The sequence below is a fragment of the Symphalangus syndactylus genome, chromosome 6 (assembly GCF_028878055.3).
Source record: "Symphalangus syndactylus isolate Jambi chromosome 6, NHGRI_mSymSyn1-v2.1_pri, whole genome shotgun sequence".
Taxonomy (NCBI): domain Eukaryota; kingdom Metazoa; phylum Chordata; class Mammalia; order Primates; family Hylobatidae; genus Symphalangus; species Symphalangus syndactylus.
In genome coordinates, this window is record NC_072428.2 from 44,097,435 (window position 1) to 44,114,505 (window position 17,071).

The 17,071-nt window shown below is 47.7% G+C and overlaps 1 protein-coding gene across 13 annotated transcripts in view; it reads right to left on the minus strand.

The window, feature by feature from the left end:
* Window positions 1–17,071, minus strand: part of MICAL2 (microtubule associated monooxygenase, calponin and LIM domain containing 2) — a 242,395-nt gene that overhangs the window by 210,289 nt on the left and 15,035 nt on the right. For 5 of the 13 annotated variants that reach the window (XM_055282392.2, XM_063641981.1, XM_055282404.2 and 2 more), the window contains exon 2: window positions 4,486–4,560. The exons of 3 other annotated variants lie outside the window; for them this stretch is intronic. The gene's annotated coding sequence lies outside the window, so the exon portion shown is untranslated. The remainder of the gene's footprint in view (window positions 1–4,485; window positions 4,561–17,071) is intronic. 5 more of the 13 variants (XM_055282400.2, XM_055282397.2, XM_063641984.1 and 2 more) reach the window with 1 other exon arrangement.

Genomic DNA, 17,071 nt, shown 5'->3' on the forward strand with positions numbered 1-17,071 from the left:
GTCCCATAATAAATGTTTGACGCTTCAGTCAATGCCTTGCCTATTTTTCCCCAGCCCTCCCTTCTGTGTGCAGACAGCCATGTGAAATGTGGAACCAGGAAGGGCTTTAGAGTCAGATACCTTGTGTTTGAGTCCTGGCCCTTGTGGGCATGGACAAGTTATTTAACCTGTAACTGTCTCAGTTTTCTCCTTAATACAACAGGTAGCCGTGCCTATCTCTCAGAGAGCTGCTATGAGGAAAAACAAGGTCATATATGTAAACCTAGTGCTTGCCCAATGCAAAGTGCTCAAGATGCATTTCCTTGAGCTCAGCAGGAAGTGTTGGGCCAAATGGAGTTCTACAGAAAAAGTGAGTGGTTTCCATTCTGGTTTATGTGCCATCAGCATAGTGATGGGATGGCCAGCCTCTGACCGAAAGAGCCCCTCTCAGAGCAAGCAACAGTGTAATCCATGCCCTTTGCTGGAGGTTCTCACAACAAGGCCGGCTTAGCAACAACGCTCATGTGATTTTGATTTGAATGGCAAACTCACAAGAGGCTACTCCTGCTAAGGCTGAGCCATCTTACAGCCTTCATTTCCTGTCTTGAATTAATCTTTCACCCCAAGACACATCATAAAACAGAATAATGGCAACTCAACAGTGTTAAGTCACTAAGTACAAATCAAAACAGCCTGCACATGAGAAGCCTCAACCTCTCCATGCTGTTGCACCCAGGTTTTATTAGGCCTTGATAAACAATGAGGTAGGAGCAGTGGGGACCCTGCTAACACCTTAGACATTCAAGTGCAGGGTCGAGGAGAAAAGAGGAAGGCGCGGTGGCTGAACCCACATGAGGAGGCAACATGGAACTGCAGGGAGAGCCACTTGATGGGAATCAGGAGACTTAGCTTCTGTCTCACTTCTACCACCAGCTTGCTCTATGGGTGTGCTTGAGTCATGTCTCTGGGCCTCAGTTTCTTTACTAATAAATGGGAGAAGCGGATTAAAGGATCTGTAGTTCTTTTTAGCTTTAATACTTTACAGTTGTAAATGTTAGAGACAAATCCACCCTCCCTAGCCTTTCCTCTTTTCATATTGGTTGTCCATCTGAGGTATCTCTCATCTCTCACTGAGCACCTTTCTACCAATGCTATTCCCTTTATTTCTCCAAAGTGTCTGGTCACCCCTGATCACAAGGGTTGGCCAACTTGGGGCCATATTCTTAAGAACATATTGACTACCCTCTGATCAAACAATTCAGTACAATCCAGATACCCTGGGGCATCAAGGACTTGAAAATCCCAACAACTTTTAATCCCATTTTCCTCTGATACCAACAAACTTTCACTCCTTAGATCTCTAAGAATCTTACAAGGTTACAGTTTTCTCCCATACTGCTTGGCAGAAGAGTGGGGCAACAAGAGGGAGTTCTTTTCTGCACTCTGGCATAACTCAGGGTGGCGCAGGGGAGAGATGGCAAAGCTACAAAGCTCAGGATGAAAGTGCTTACAGAAGCAAGCTCTGACCGCATGAGGAGGAGGTGACCTGGAGGAGAAGACAGTGCTAATCACAAGGACAAACTGAGAGAGGCACTGAGGACCAGGACCACAGAAGTCAAGGAGATTTCTTTAAGATACCACCAAACCTCCACCCGCCCTGAATTCCCAAATAAGAAATCTGAAGGCAGCTGAGGTTCTGTGACTTGCCCAAGGCCACATAGCTAAGCTGTGGACAGCCAACACTAGAACATGGGTCTCTTGGTCTCAGCCCACTCTTATTTCTACTCTATTCTGTTGACCTCAAGAGTCTAACGAGGCCAGCTGGATCCCTTGCAGACTCTAAGAAAGATGACCCAAGTGTCACTTAGGGAAAGAGCAGACCCAGCAGATATTTTGATAACTGCCTCCCGGAGCCCATGAATTTTTTCCCATCTTGACATGGTTTTCTTGTTGTTTCTCCAGCCCTTGCCACAAAATATGGAAAACTTCAGAGGTCAGTGAGAAGGAAGAGGTAGGCTCCCCTGACCCTACAGAACCCTGCATATCTAAGATAATACATACCTGTCCCTCTTCCTCAGTCTAAAGAAGGTTGGTGGGGGAAGGGTAGAAGGAGAAGATGAGTGAACTGCCTGGAAGGCTGACCTGTTTAGGCCACAGGTATTATTCATGGGCAATTAGATGGGTCACTGAAGGTGTGTGACAACAAACAGTAGGATCTGCTTCTGCCAAGGACCTCTCATAGATCAATGTCTAACATAGCATCTCAACATCAGGAGGAAGAAGCTCCGAGTAAAAGTCAAGGAATTAATTATTCAATGTGCATGACCTAGTTCCCAGAGGTAAGGCTGGGTGAGAAGAGAGCTCACCAGTTCCTTATCATGGCAAGAAACTCAAATATTCCACAGGGTAGTGTTCTCTTTGCTGCCAAAGAGGGTCCACTTATGGTTAAGAGTGGCCAAAAAAAAAAAAAAAGAGCCAAAGTTCACTCATTCCACAAGTGTTTATTGAGCTCCTCTTATGTCTCAGGCCCTCCAGGGATTTACTATGGTTGGAGTTTAGCAGAGGAGAGACATCATGGAATTTATAAACAGTAGGACTGGGCCGTGTCCCAGCTCAGCCCTTAGACAGCTGCATTGCCTTGGGCAGGTTACAGCCTGCCTAAGGCAAATTTCTCATCTGTAAAATGGGAGAAGTCCACCTGCTTGATCATGAAGATGAAATGACCTTTATAAAACATAAAGTGCAAAGAAATATGAAGTGTAAACAATAATGATACAACATGACACACTTCCCCTGCCCTAGAGAAGTGTATAATTTGGGAATGCTTTGGAAAATAATCCAAGGTACCTATTTGGCAAGCATCACATTCTCTGTAATTTGGGGAAATTTTATGTTTCACCCTGCCAATGGAGATGAAGCTGGCAGTCAGTCCCAGTCCTCAAGTCCAGGAAGTTGCAAGAAAAGGTAGAATGAACGCAGAAGAGTAGCCAGGACCCACCTGGCCCTGGGTCAAGCCTGGATTAAATGGATGAGCCAGGAGGGACCCAAGATTCCAAGGGGAAGAGAGAACAACAGCACATGTGTTCAATCAGAAACAGAACAAAACAAAAATTCATTTGAGGGCAATAGGATTGAGCCAGCCAGAATTGCTCACACTCCCCTCCCCACACATTTCAGACAACATTGGAATTCGCTGTTCATTGCCCGACCCTCCCCTGTGGACAAACTCTGTATTCTGTTTCTCCAGAGAGGGGACAGTTTCTCAGGCTGTGGCAGACTGGCCAATCAGCTCTTTGCCTGGGTCTTTCCCCAGATACTAAGAATGAGAACTCCTGGAGCAGCTTTCCCTAAGGTCCAGTCAACCCCTTGTCATCCTGCCATTCAGGACTCCCGTGGACTCCTCACCCCACGTGATCCCTCAGCACTCACCAGGCCAGCTGCCAAATGCCCTGACACGCACGCCGGCTGCCCCTCCGCCGGGGCCTCCACCCATGCCCCAGCTTCTTGGATTGGGCCCTGATGCTCTCCCCTCACCCTCACCTTCATCCTCCCTCCTCCCACAACTAAACTGAGCCTCTTCAAGGCCCTGCCAAGGCTCACATGTCCAGGGAAGCTCCCGGAGAGAAGGGAGAGTTTTATTCATCCCTATGTTCCCTCTAACTCATGGCTTTCTGTAAGTTCTTCACCCTCCTGTAAACACAGATTTATGGTCCCAAAATGTTCTCTGATTGCTGAATACAGGAGCAGGACAGAGGGGGAGGGAGGAGGGGTGCCAAAACGCCAGACAGGAAGTCCAGGGCCTGCGTTTCAATTCTCCATTGGACACCAGTGAGTCCTGTCAACTTGAGAAAGTATCTTCAGGCCAGGCCTCAGTCTCCCTGTTTGGCAATGAGGGGTTTACTCTAAACAACCTTTCTAATTATAAGGTTACAGAAACCAGGCTAGCCTGGGACACAGAAATTGTGAGTCCTGGGCACTTATTAGCCTACCACCTGTGGCAGGCTATCTGACTCCTCAGACCCCAGCCTCCATGTCTATAAAATAAACAAGGATAATATGACCACCCCACCCAGGGCACAAAGGTTCCCATAGGACACTGTCTATGATGAAGCTTTGTGGACCATAAAGCCCTGATCAAACCTCAGGGTTAAGACTTCTTGAGTCCACAAACAGCTGTTGGTCACCTGTGATGTGCCTGGTACTGTGCCTGCCGGGAATCGCTGCCTGGCTCAGACAGGAAGGCTGGAGTCTGGTTCCTTGCCCTCGAGGCTCCCACAGCCAGTAGGTGGGACAAGCAGGTGAACAAATCTTAACTCAGTGGTGTATCTGAGGCATGAACACAGCGCTAGGGGAGTGCAGAGGAGGTGGTGCTGACTCAGAGGGAACAGCGCACCCTGGGCACGGCAAGCTGCCCCAGGATGGTGGGAACATCCCACGCTTTCCTAAGCCTAGGACCAGCCCCCAGGAGCTACTCCATGGTAAACAAGATCCAGCACTGTGACTTACTCACTGGATTCTCAGGCATCACAGTGGTTAAAGTCTTCTCTTTCTGGGATGAGACACACACGGGTTGCCATGTTCCTTTAAAAACAAGAGCCCAACAATTAATGTCAGTGACATCATCTTAGCTTACGCCTCCTTTCTAGTCTCCTCAAAGAGGTCACGCATGCTTGTGCACTTTGCCTTGTGGGACACTTCACCCAGCAGGAGGAAATGGACAGAGAATCTCTCCCTGGCCTCCAACAAGTTTTGCACGTGAAGAAAGGAACAGCAAGACGGCTAAACAAATTCTATTGTTGGCTGCAATCAGGGCACCCTAAGGGCTTATGAGATCTCTACACAAAGACTTTGCTGAAGAGTAGGAAGGATCCGGAAAACAATGCTTTATTCGCTGCTCTAGTAAAAACAGAAAGTGTCAGAATTTCTAAGTGTGAGACACAATGAAAGTAAATCAAGCAGATTTAAAACTTGATAACAAGTCTGCAGTGTGAAACGAGTCCCATTTTCTAACACTGAGTAAACTAGGGGGTTAAGAAAGTGCACCAGCTGATCATGGCTGAGTTTCCTAAACCAATTTTTCTCTTGGCTTCCAGTGACGACCCACATTATTTCATGACATCCTATTGCTTCTGTAGAAAATGCCTCTACACCTGTTTGGAAAATGACGCCCAGAGTTACAAAATATTTCTAATGATTTACTTCCACATTAAACAATAAATCAAAATATTTAAGAAGTAACCTCAAAGGGACAAAAACTAACACAGGTGTGAAATTTGACATCTATAAGAGGCAATATTCATACTCCAGGGAGGTATACGCACACTTTGCTCAACAGAGTGGTGCCCCTCCCCTCTCTCTTTCTCTCTCTCTCTCTCTCTAGCACACGAAGAGCACACATCGTTAGAGTGCTGGGAGATGGGACTCACTGTTCAGAATTCTCAGCCTGTTAATGGGAGAGAGCCTATGAAGTGCTGTGTACTGGTCACACATGGAACCATCAAGGGTAGAAACTAGACCTGCTTTATCTCAGTGGCTCCTCACAGACAGCAAACAGAGGCTTACAGAACAGACGGCACTTGCCAAGGCCCCACAGCAAGGCAGGACTGGAGCCCAGGACTGGCTGCCCCCCGTGCTCCTGGTCTTTCCCACCAAGCTGAGGGGAAGGTATACTGGACATCAACTCTGATTGTAGCCCTGGTGGGCCCACACACCAGGCGAGCCTGGCAAGCTCTAAGGGCGGCCACCTGGGCAGAAGCAGCAGCCCTACCCGCCTGTCATCATCATTACCAAGCCCACACCCCTCAGGGCCTGTGCCAGCTGACAAACAGGCCGGCCTGCCTGGGCCACATTCTATCAGCCTGTGCTGCAGGCTCTGTGCTGCTGCTTCCAGCCAGAAGTCAGAGCGGCTAGAGGCCTTGACTTGTCTGCCCCCTGCTTCTCAAGGGGAGCTTCTGGGAGCCATGGGTGGGGAGCTGGACATCCTGGTACAGAATTCCATCATTGGTCCAACCAGAGTTTCAGAAGCCAGGGACCCCACCATGCTCTCTAGATCTCAGGAACAGAAGTCCCCACCCACCCTAGGGCATTACAGAGACCAGCAGCAGGGACACGGGGCTCTTTAACGTTCTGCTTAGGCTGTCTTCATGGTGGGTTGGAGGCAGGTATGACTGGACCAGGCTACAAGGGCTGACCACTGGTGAGATGCTCACAGAGGCCTGGGCACACTGTGTCCAGCCACTCAAAGGACCAAATCGTACCCTTTGTCTGACCAACAGCCAAATACACTTTGAGTTCCCTGTAACACCAACAAATTAGAAGGTCCTAGAGCCCAATACTTTCTGGCCTTTGAGGGTCAGGGCCTCTGTTCCCTCATCTGTAAAATGAGGAGCTTGATACAATTGGTGATTTCCTCACCTAGGACCCCATTCAGCTGCCCCACTCCAGGTACCCTGACTTTTAGAGACACCGACAAAACTACTTAGTTGTTATAAGAGGGAGGGATTGACCTGTGTATAGGTATTGCCTTGGGTAGTTAACACTGCTACCTCAGCTAATCCTCCCAGCAACCCTGTAAGACAGGTAGTACAGTATCATTACAGAGGGGGAAACTGAGGCATGGCACAGCAAAGTGCCTCACCCAAAGTCTCGATTAGCAGAGACCACAGCAGCCCTAGGACTCCCGATGGAGCTGGCCTGAGTCCACACCCATGCTCATTCCCTGACACTATATTTTCCTTTGTAATCAATCAGAATGAAGAAATGCTGTCTCTCCTTGGACTTGCCATCAGGCCAGTGCCAAGCAAAGAAGCATGAGGTCTCTGGTCCCTCATGGGCCTAATTTGGGTGATACAGGGAAGGTTTCCTGTGAGATTGAGTGGGACATGACAGGCCCAAGTGACAGGAACTCCGAGAACCTTCCTCTTGGATGTTTTCTGAGTCTAAGCTCTTCCCTGAGGGACCCCAGCACTTGGACAGGGCCTGGAGCCTCTAGGCACTCAGTAAATATTTGTTGAATGAAGAAATGAATAAACTCAGAGTTTCAATGCACTAAAGACTTGTTCAAGAACCATCTGGTTTAGGTCAGTGTGAGATATATCAAGACCAGCTCACACCTCACAGCCGACCCCTCAGCAGCATGCAGCAGGTAGGGGTCTCCACATCCCAGCCCCTCTCCAGACTGTGGACAAAGACGCAGGTGCTGAGCCAAACCAGGGGAGCTTCAGACAGAGCAAGAGAAGTGTCTAAATGCACAGGCTACCCAGTGAGGCAGTTAAGAACTTGGGCCCTACGATCAGGCAAACCAAGGGTCCTATCCCAGCTCTGTCGCTTTAAATTAGTTGGGTGGCCCTAGGCAAATCACATCATCTCTGTGAGCCTCAATTTCTTATTTTAAAATGTGGATGACGTTAGTACCCACTTCATAGGGCTCCTCTGAAGATTAAATGAGATAATGCTATAAAGGACTTAGCCCATTGCTTGCTCAGAGCAGGTGCTTAGAGGTGATGTCTGTTTTTGTCTGCATCAGAGTGGGTGGGTAACATCACTTCTGGAGCCCTCTGCTTGGGTTCAATTCCAGCTCTCCTCCTAACTAGCTATGTGACTTTGGGCAAATTGCTTAACCTCTTTCTACCTCAGTTTCCTGGTATGTAAAATGGGTTGACTGTGAAGATTAAATGAGTTATGCAGGTAAAGAGCTTAGAATGTGTCTTGCATAAAGTAGCTCAGGAAAAGTGAGTATTATTCTTAATTATTAATATTACTAGTATTCTTCTCTCTCTCTCTCTCTCCTGATAACAGACTCCACCACATCTCCCACTCTCCAGCCAAAAAGGAGGGTATAGGACTCAAGCTGGGCTCATGGGAATATCTTTTCTCCTTAGCAATGGTACAAGGGGTGTGCACATGCTCCAGGCCAGGCCAAATTCCAACCTGAAAACCCCTGCAGAAGGCCTGGTCCTCTTAGGTTGGCAGCAGGGCTGTGTGGGGTCAGCTGGGAGCTACTTGCAGTCATAGTGCACTGAACAGGGGACTCTGGTCTGGGGATGCTGGAGGTCACATGCTGTTTTCCTGGGGCTTGATTCTTCCACACCTCTTTTGAATCTTTGAGCCTCCTTGAAACCTTCCAATATATCCTTTCTAATTTAATTTTTTTTGTAGAGACGAGCCCTTGCTATGTTGACTATGCTGATCTTGAACTGCTGGCCATGAGCGCTCCTCCAGCCTCAGCCTCCCAAAGTGCTGGTATGAGAGGCATGAGCTATGCATCCCATCTTTACTTAAACTCATTCAAGTTTGGTTCCCATGCCTTGAAACCAAAAAACTCCCAAGTAATAACAGCCTTCAACAAGTGCCTGCTTTATCATCACCAAATCCCACCCAGTGAGACCCAGCTGCACACCCAGTGAGACGCAGGCAGCCAAGGGAGAGCAAATATGTACAGCAAGGTATCTACAGACTGAAGTGAGGGGAGGCCACTGCAAGCCCCTGGACCAGGGCCCTTCCTGGGAGAAGAAGTTACCAAAACCAACAGCGAGCAGCCCAGCCCTGTGCTTCCTGGTTGAGAATGGAGCCTCAGACCCAACCCCGGGGCCATGCCCGTTATGAGAGGGGAAGAAGAGAAAGAAGGAAGCTAAAGCTGATTTTCATTGACTTTGAAGTGGTGCAGAAAAAAAATCCAGATAGCTATTTTAAAAAACTCTTTTTAAAAGAGGAAGTAAGGGAGAAAGCAGGGAGCATGGATAAGGGAAGAAAACTTGCCTTGTTTGAGTACTTAAATGTGCCATGCACTGTTGGTCACACTCGTTGAGTTGTATGATCTTGTCTAACCTTCAATGAAACACGGGGAACTGGATGATCATCCAACCCATTTTCCAGGTGAAGAAACTGAGGCTCATAAAGGTCAATAACTAACTCGCCAAGGTCATGCCACTAGTGCCTCATGCCTGTTCCACCCAATGCATGCCACCTCCTGAGTACACTCTGATTTCAATGGAGCCTGAGGTCTTTTCCTCACACAGTCCATTTCTGCTGTCACTCACATCTGTGCTCAGATCCCTCAGAGGTGATGGCAATGTCCTGCTGCTCCTGTATTCATAACTACTCAGAGGAAAGGGCAGCCCTGAGACACACACAGGAGAGGCAGTATCTTGACAGCTCAGGTGCATCCTTGGGCAAGTTTCCTTTTCGAGACCTTAGTTATTTCAATCTCAAAGAGCTCTAGTGTGATTTTACTGGATGGCATGTATCAGTGGGTTTCCTGCTCTTGAAGGCAAGATTTGCCTATGCCTGATAGCCAGCCAACAGGCTGTAAAACATCATCTCCTTTGCATGTTTTTTGTTTTACTTTTTTTTTTCTCAGTCACCTGTCCCAAGAGATTCTGACTTAATAGGGACAACTATAGTGCCTGACGCATAGCGTTGTGCTAAACAATATTATCTTTGCTTGTCTCACTTACTCACTACTTTCTGGACCAGCACCCAAAGATGATCTATTCCCATATCCCATGCCTACTAATAGCATGGTTTTAATTCCCTTCAGGAAAGGAAGCTGCACCTTCAGGTGTGTTTTTAAAGGGTTTTAAATGGAAAAAAATGGCCAGGCACAGTGGCTCACACCTGTAATCCCAGCACTTTGGGAGCCCAAGGCAGGCAGATCGCTTGAGGTCAGGAGTTCAAGACCAGCCTGGCCAACATGGTGAAACCTCATCTCTACTAAAAGTACAAAAATTAGCCAGGTGTGGTGGCGCATGCCTGTCATCACAGCTACTCGGGAGGCTGAGGCACAAGAACCGCTTGAACCCAGGAGACAGAAGCTGCAGTGAGCCGAGATGGTGCCACTGCACTCCAGCCTGGGTGACAGAGCAAGACTCTTTCTCAAAAATAAAATAAATAATACAAAATATAAAGAAACAGAAAAAAAATCCATGGCCTGTTAGCAAAAACTAAGAAGCAAAATATGCTGACAACCGCCCACCTCTCCCGAAGCATGGGCCATGAGATGAACACAGAAATGAGCACGGGCAAGCGCCTTCTTCCACAAGCCCCAGGGAACCCAGCAGCAAGGTCTGCACGGGCGTAAACTAAATAACCAGTGGAGTAAGGAGTAAAGACACAAGCATCAGTTGGCACAAAAGAAGACGCAGCCAAGATGGAAGTGGTAGCTTCTAGCATCTGCTAGAGAATTAAACTGGGAACTATGATCTGGAATGACAAGAAAATCTTCCTGACCACAATCATGTCAAGAAGAAAAGCCCTTGGCAGGGCCTTGGCTCTATCTGTGGGTATAGGGAAGATCAATAAGCCATCCCAAGCAGGAAGCCTCGCCTGCTGACCCTCACAGGACACAGGCTTCATAATGCCACACTGCCCAGTGCCCAGCTGGCAGCTAATGGCTATTCTCTTTGTTTTCCAGCTGCCAGCTTCAGAAAGTGGTTGCCCCAGTCATGGGGGATTATCCAGGCAGGTATTTCCCTTACTTTTCTTTTTCTTTTCATAACTTTATTCTCTGCTGTTTAAAAAATAAAAAGGAACCGGCTCATTTTCCCTGAGGGCATGATTTGGTTTCACTCCTGGGTGAGATATGGTGCCACACAGCATAGCACTGCCTGGTGTTGGAGTGGCATGCAGTACATTAGCAGGGATCCATGAGCAACTTGGACCAGATAGAAATCTGAAAGAGAGTGGAATGTTCAAGGGGTCGCATTTCCTGTGCTCCCGCTGCAAACCTGGTTTCCCTTAAACCAGCCAGGAAAGATTATTCAACCAGCATTTGCTGAGTGCCCTGGCTGGGACTGCGAGGAACACTAAAAAGCATGGGAAACGGGCTGGGACTCAGGAAGCAGAGGTGGTAGAAGGATGGGTGTTGCCTCAGAGCAGCCCACCCCTACGCTTGGATCCCTGCCTTGCTGCCTGTCTGTTGTGCGACCTCAAGCAAGTCATTTCAGCCCTAAGGCTCATTTGCTCCCCTTTGTGGAAGGATGTCTACCTTATAAAGCTAGGGTGAGGATTCAATGAGATAATACCTATCAGAGAATAACAAAAGCTGCCATATGTTAGCCATTTACTATGAGCCTGGACCTGTGTGCAAAGTGCTTTGCATGGATTATTCCATCCAGTTCTTACAACTTCCCTCTGAGTAGGCATCACATCCTCAATCTCACATGAGAAAATGAGACTCAGAGAAATGAAAACACTTACCCAAAGTCACACAGCTCATAAAAAATGAGCTAGGACATACCCAGCCTCCATGCAACTGCCTGGAACATGGTGGGTGCACAAAACATGTTCCCTGCCTCCCCTTCAGGAAGCAGAGAGGGTGAGAAAGAACTCCTAGGAAACAGGTAAATGCTGAACTGGGGGCTGTTGATTCTCTGCCCAGCAAGCATATGGAGAAAGGAGGGGGAACTGGGTCTGAGAGGGTTTAGGAAGCCTCTCTGAAGACAGCAGGGCTGAACCCAGACTTGGGGGATGAGGGTGTTGAAAAGGCAGAGAAGAAGGAAAGTGCCGAAGAACCAAAGCAAAGAACTGGGGCGAGGGATGGCCCAGGTGCAGAGGAGAGGAGACCAGCCAGCTTGGAGGATGAAAAGGGGGAGCTGGTCTGACTGAGGGATGGGCAGCCTGAGCCATTACCTTGGGACAACTCTACTGGGATCTTTCTCACCTGCAACCCAGAGGCCCTCCTACCTCTGCTCCTCCAGTCACACGACCATCACAGAGGGAACTGAGAAGCAGTTCCAGATGCCAAAGCCCAGAAACCTCTCTCTTCCTGAAGCAGGATCAGGGTCCGCCTCCATAAGCAGGTGTGTTTGCCAATTCCCAGTCTGTGCTGCTCTGCAGACCTGCCAGGCCTTAATTCTAGCCCAAGTGCTGGGGTGCCAGGAAGCTAAAATGCTGCCATGTGCACTTAAGAAGCACCACCCTCAGAGCCTCTGCCCAAGCATTCGAAGTTGGCAGAAGGGAGGAGCAGGCACAGGTAAAGCCGAGGTTGTAAGACCTGAGCCCCTTGTGGCAGGGTCCCTGTCTTGCTGGACTTTGTATTCCTCATGCCTGCTGGGACACTGTAGGTACTTCCTCAATAAACTTTTGTTGGGCTGAGCTAAACAGGAGATTCTTCTGCTTAAGGAACAACTCCAGGGAGTTTAACAAGTCTCAATAAAGGGCTGACTTTGAGCCCTGGGTTTAGTCCCACCTTGGCTAGAAGGATCATTTGCCGGTTTGCCTCCCAGGGAGTAAGTACTCCCCATCCCATCCCTCTGCCCTGTGGCCTCTGATTCAGCCCCCCGCAGGCCCCTGGCCAGGCTCCAGGCAGTGATTCTGGGCTCCACATCTCAGCACCTGCTCCTCCTCTTGCCTCCTCCACCTTCAGTTGCAGGGTCCCTCACGGCACATTTATGCTCAGGACAATTTCCTACTCAGACACTGCAAATGCTTAAAGCTACAATGCTCTCCCCCATTGTCTCCCAGTCCCCACCAAGTTCCAAATGCTGAGTCCCAGCCCAGAGCTCAGATCCACAGAGAAAGGAAAATGGAGCGGGGATGATTTGAGCAACTCCAATAATCAGCTCTGCTCAAAGCCATCACCATGTGCTTAGTTCGGGAGTAACAAGACCTGGGAACAAAGGGTGAAAGTAGAATTGCATAGCCTGGGCACAGTGGCTCACGCCTGTAATCCCAGCACTTTGGGAGGCCAAGATGGAAGGATAACTTAGAGTCCAGGAGTTTCAGACCAAGCTGGGCAACATAGGGAGACCCTGTCTCAACTAAGAACAAAAGAAAAAATTAGCCAGGCATGGTGGCGTGCACCTGAAGTCCCAGCTACTCCAGAGGCAGAGCTGGGAGGATCATATGGGCCCAGGAGGTCGAGGCTGCAGTGAGCTGTGATCCCACCACTGCACTCCAGCCTGGGTGACAGAGTGAGACCCTGTCTCATATAAATAAATGAATCATAAAATTAAGAGAAAAACAAATGAAAACCTGTCCATGTAATTGAGGACCACCAAAAAAAAAAAAAGAAGAAGAAGAAGAAGAAAGAGGGTAGAATTGTATAAAGGTCAGCTCGTCACCACATGACCTCCTCCCAATCCTCTTTAGGAAAAGGGCTAAGGGGGAAATGATGAATGGCTTTAGGGGAAGAGTCAATCTGAAACTCCAGAACAAAGCTTTCTGGGATAGGAAGGGGGGTGCGTGTTTCATTACCTTCCATCTGCGAGTCTTAGAGCAAATTATTCAACCCTGCAGAGCCTCAGTCTCCTGAGCTGTTCAATGGGGACAGTACCCAGTAACCACACAGGGTAACCGTGAAGACCAAATGAAATATGAATGGGAATGTGTTTGGCAAACTGTAAAGCACTCTTGGAAATATCAGACATTTTCCAAATCCTGGGAGGTGGGGTCTTCAGGTCAGAATATGTGGCTTGAAGGGTAAAAGAAAACCAAGAATCACTTCTTTTGGTGCAAATCTCTATTGACAGCTTCTAGGACAAGGCACAAGTCTTCAGGGATTTTTAGAAACATGCTGATTGAATTATATTCATAATCTTGTAAAGGGGAGACCTACACCCACATCTATATAATAAGGCAAAACAGAATGTGTCACAGAATGATCCTGCAGAGGGGATAGGACATTCTACCCTGACCTCAGAGATTAAGAAGGCGCTTACGATAATATAATATAAAAATAATATAAGAATTGTTAACATAATAATAACTCTTTCAGAGTGCTTGCTATGGGCCAGGCACTGTTCTAAGTGTTGACATAGCTTCTCTGATATTCTCATAACAACCCTATGAAGCAAGTTTGCAGATGACAAAACTGAGACACAAAGAAATTGACTTCTATCTTGGACTTACATGGCTGGTAAGTGCTGGAGCCAGGATTTGAACCTGTCAGGCTCTGCTCCTTTTGGGAAACCAAAATGGGTTTCAGATAAACTCTGAGAGGGTGGCTGAAAGGCTCTGATAAGGCCTGCAGGGCTGAGTCATTGAAGAAAGGTACTGTTTCACCCACAGTGTCTCCTACCCATGCTTTCCCCACTACATTCACACTGCCCCAATCTGTCCTGGAAATTGGCCACGCCTCTGCTCTCCCTGCACCTCTTTGTGGGTACCTAATACCAAGGGAGACTGATATGAGAACCTATATGTCAATGTTTACATTTACACAATGGACCACTCACGGATTAATCCCAGCTCTGCCATTTACCAGCTGTGTGACCTTGTCAAGTCTTAGTCCAGGGCCTCTGCTTCCTCGTCTGTAAGATGTGGTTAACACTTATTATCTTGGGCAGTTATTGCAAAGATGAAATGGGATATGTCTAGTGCAGCACCTGGCATGTTGCAGTCTTGATAAATAACTGTTAAATAGGAAGACTTTACAAAGGATTTCCATTGCAAAATCATTTTCTTCAAGGCAAGATCTGGTAGTGACAGTAGTACTTTTAACTAGTATTCACCTAGTTTTCATCTGCCACTAACCTAGATCCACAACATGGATGATCTCATTTAATCCTGAAAAGTACCATTATTTTCTTCATTTGACTTGGCTTTAGGACAAGAAAGGATGTCCCCAACACATCAATTTTACACACACATACGTATATACAGACAGAGGGACAGATAGTAGAGCAAGACAATATTTTTAGGCACTTATTATATGTCAGGTGCTACTCTAAGTATTCTACATTCAGTAACCCACTTCATCCTCTTGAAAACTTGCCTAAAATGGTAAGTACCATTTTATCTCCATTTTACAGATGTGGAGCTTGCAGCACAGTGAGGAAAGTGTCAAATGAGGAGACTTTTTAGTCTACAGTGGTCATCTCCTCCTGAATCTCTGCTCCCCTGTCCCAGCCGCCAATATCCTATTCCCTACAAAGCCACTAGGGAGATCTCCCCACACATGTCACTCCTCTGCTCAAGAGCACTCAAAGACTCCCTACTGCCTAGTCAAAGACCCCCAACAGGTCGAAAAGGATCAACTGTGGGCTCAAGATCGCAGTAGGGTCTGGCGTTGCCTCCTTCCCTGTGGTCCCAAAGTCCCAGTGACAGGGTGAGTCAGTGAAACCTTCCCTAACCACTCTGTTTAAAATTATAGCCCTCCCTCAGCTGCTCCCCTCTCCATGCAGCACACACCATCTCCTTCCCTGCTTTGATTTTCTCCACCCTACCTCTCATCACCTGGCCTCCTACGCATTTAGCTCACTTGTTTATTGTCCCTCTCCCCTTCAGGGAATGTGGCAATGGATGTTATCTTGTTTTGTTTTTTTCCCTGCTGCAACCCAGCACCTAGAACAGTGCCTGTCACAGAGTAAGAGCTCATAAATACCTGCCGATGAATGAATGAGCAGACATGTAAAATGCCTAAGAAGAAAATGTCCCCATAGAGCAATGGTGAAAGAATGGCTAGCATGCCTCCAGCCTCCTGGAGGCTACAGATGCCTAGACTGAAATGTCTGGGAGCTAGACCCTTTCTTGCCTGTTTTCCTGAGATTTACAAGTTCCCTGTGAGACCCTGGGCCTTCATGCTCCCATCCCTGTTCTGAAGGTAAACACACTCCAACTCAATCTCTCTCTCATTAAAGCCTCTTTGCATCTGTCCTAAACTCACCTGCCTAGCCTCATTTCCCTCTGCCCACCTTCAAAGCAGGCAATTCCCCATTTCTCCTGGCCTCAACACCCACTAGAGATGCTCTCTACTTACTCACAGCTTATCCATCTGCACTGCAACTACCCATCAGGATCCAGATCAAATGCTGCTGCTGCCGCCACCTCCGCTCCCTCCTCCAGGAAGCTTTCCAGGCCCTCCCCAGCCCACAGAAAACACTCCCCACACCCACTGCTGCCTCCTCCAGGCAGATGGACATTAGTCATGAACTACCTTGTGGTTTTTCTTCTATGATTGAGCTGAACTGTTGCGAAAATCTCCTGTTACTTAATTTTTTTTTTTTTTTACACACGTAAGCCTTGCTTTCCCAAGCCCACTGTAAATACTTTAGGAGGAGAAGTTGAGCCTTATCCATCTTGTCATCCCCACAGCACAGAGCCTAGGGCACATAGTAGGTGTTCAATAAATGCTTCTCAATTGCCCAGGGTAAATAAGTCACCTCCCCTATCAGGTCACTTCCTCAATTATAGGTACCTGGACTGGCCACTCCCAAGAGGCTGCATTTTTTCTTTAGAGCCAGCTGTGATCTCGGTTACCTGCAAACCTCAGCATGGGCCTATGTTTTCAAAGGATGTTAGACCTATTCTAATCTCACTCCACTGCACTGGGCAGACGAGATGATTTGTAAAGCATCTCAGGTCTGGCAAAGGAAAGTACATACTTCTTCCAGGCAAACCCAGAGATTCAGAGCTTCCAATCTCCTTAAATACTGGAGTTCACAAGAGGAAAAAACCATGGTATAAGTTTTAAGTGATTGACAGCAGAAAACCAACATGAGGCTCAGGTGCACCCTTTGAGCCCCAGCTATCACTAAACCGAGATTACAGTTTACTGTAATGGTCCTAAAATCCCACATGACTTCTGAGGGAGAGGCCCTGTTTGCTGCAGACCCTCCATGTGCTGGCCCGTGCCCGGCTCCGGAGGAGGGCCCTCCTGTGTCCCCTCTGCCAGGTAAGTGGGCTGGGACCAGCCAGCTTTACACCTGAGGAGCTGAGGCCCAGGTGGGTAGGAGGCTGCAGAGCCCTGACTCAAGCAGGTGAGTCACTCACTCCACATGGCCCCACCAGTTCACATTAGCCAATCAGGCATCCCAGATTATCTGTTGTTTAAAGAAAAAAAACTGAATAGGAAATCCTTGCACTGGATTCCAAAGTCAAAAGAATACAAAAGTATATAGAAAAAGTTTCCCTCCTACTCCTGTCCCCATCTACCTACCACGTCCCCACTCTAAAACAGGTCACCACTATTATTAGTTGCTTGTGTCTGTTTCCTGACCACGATTATGCATGTACACACAAATATAAATATGTGTCCTTTTCTTTACATTAACCGATAGCAGACTAGACACACTTCTCTGCACCCAGGTTTTATCTTTTAAAGGACTAGACTTGGGACAGGGCAGAGAGATAGAGTATCTCTACATAACAAAAA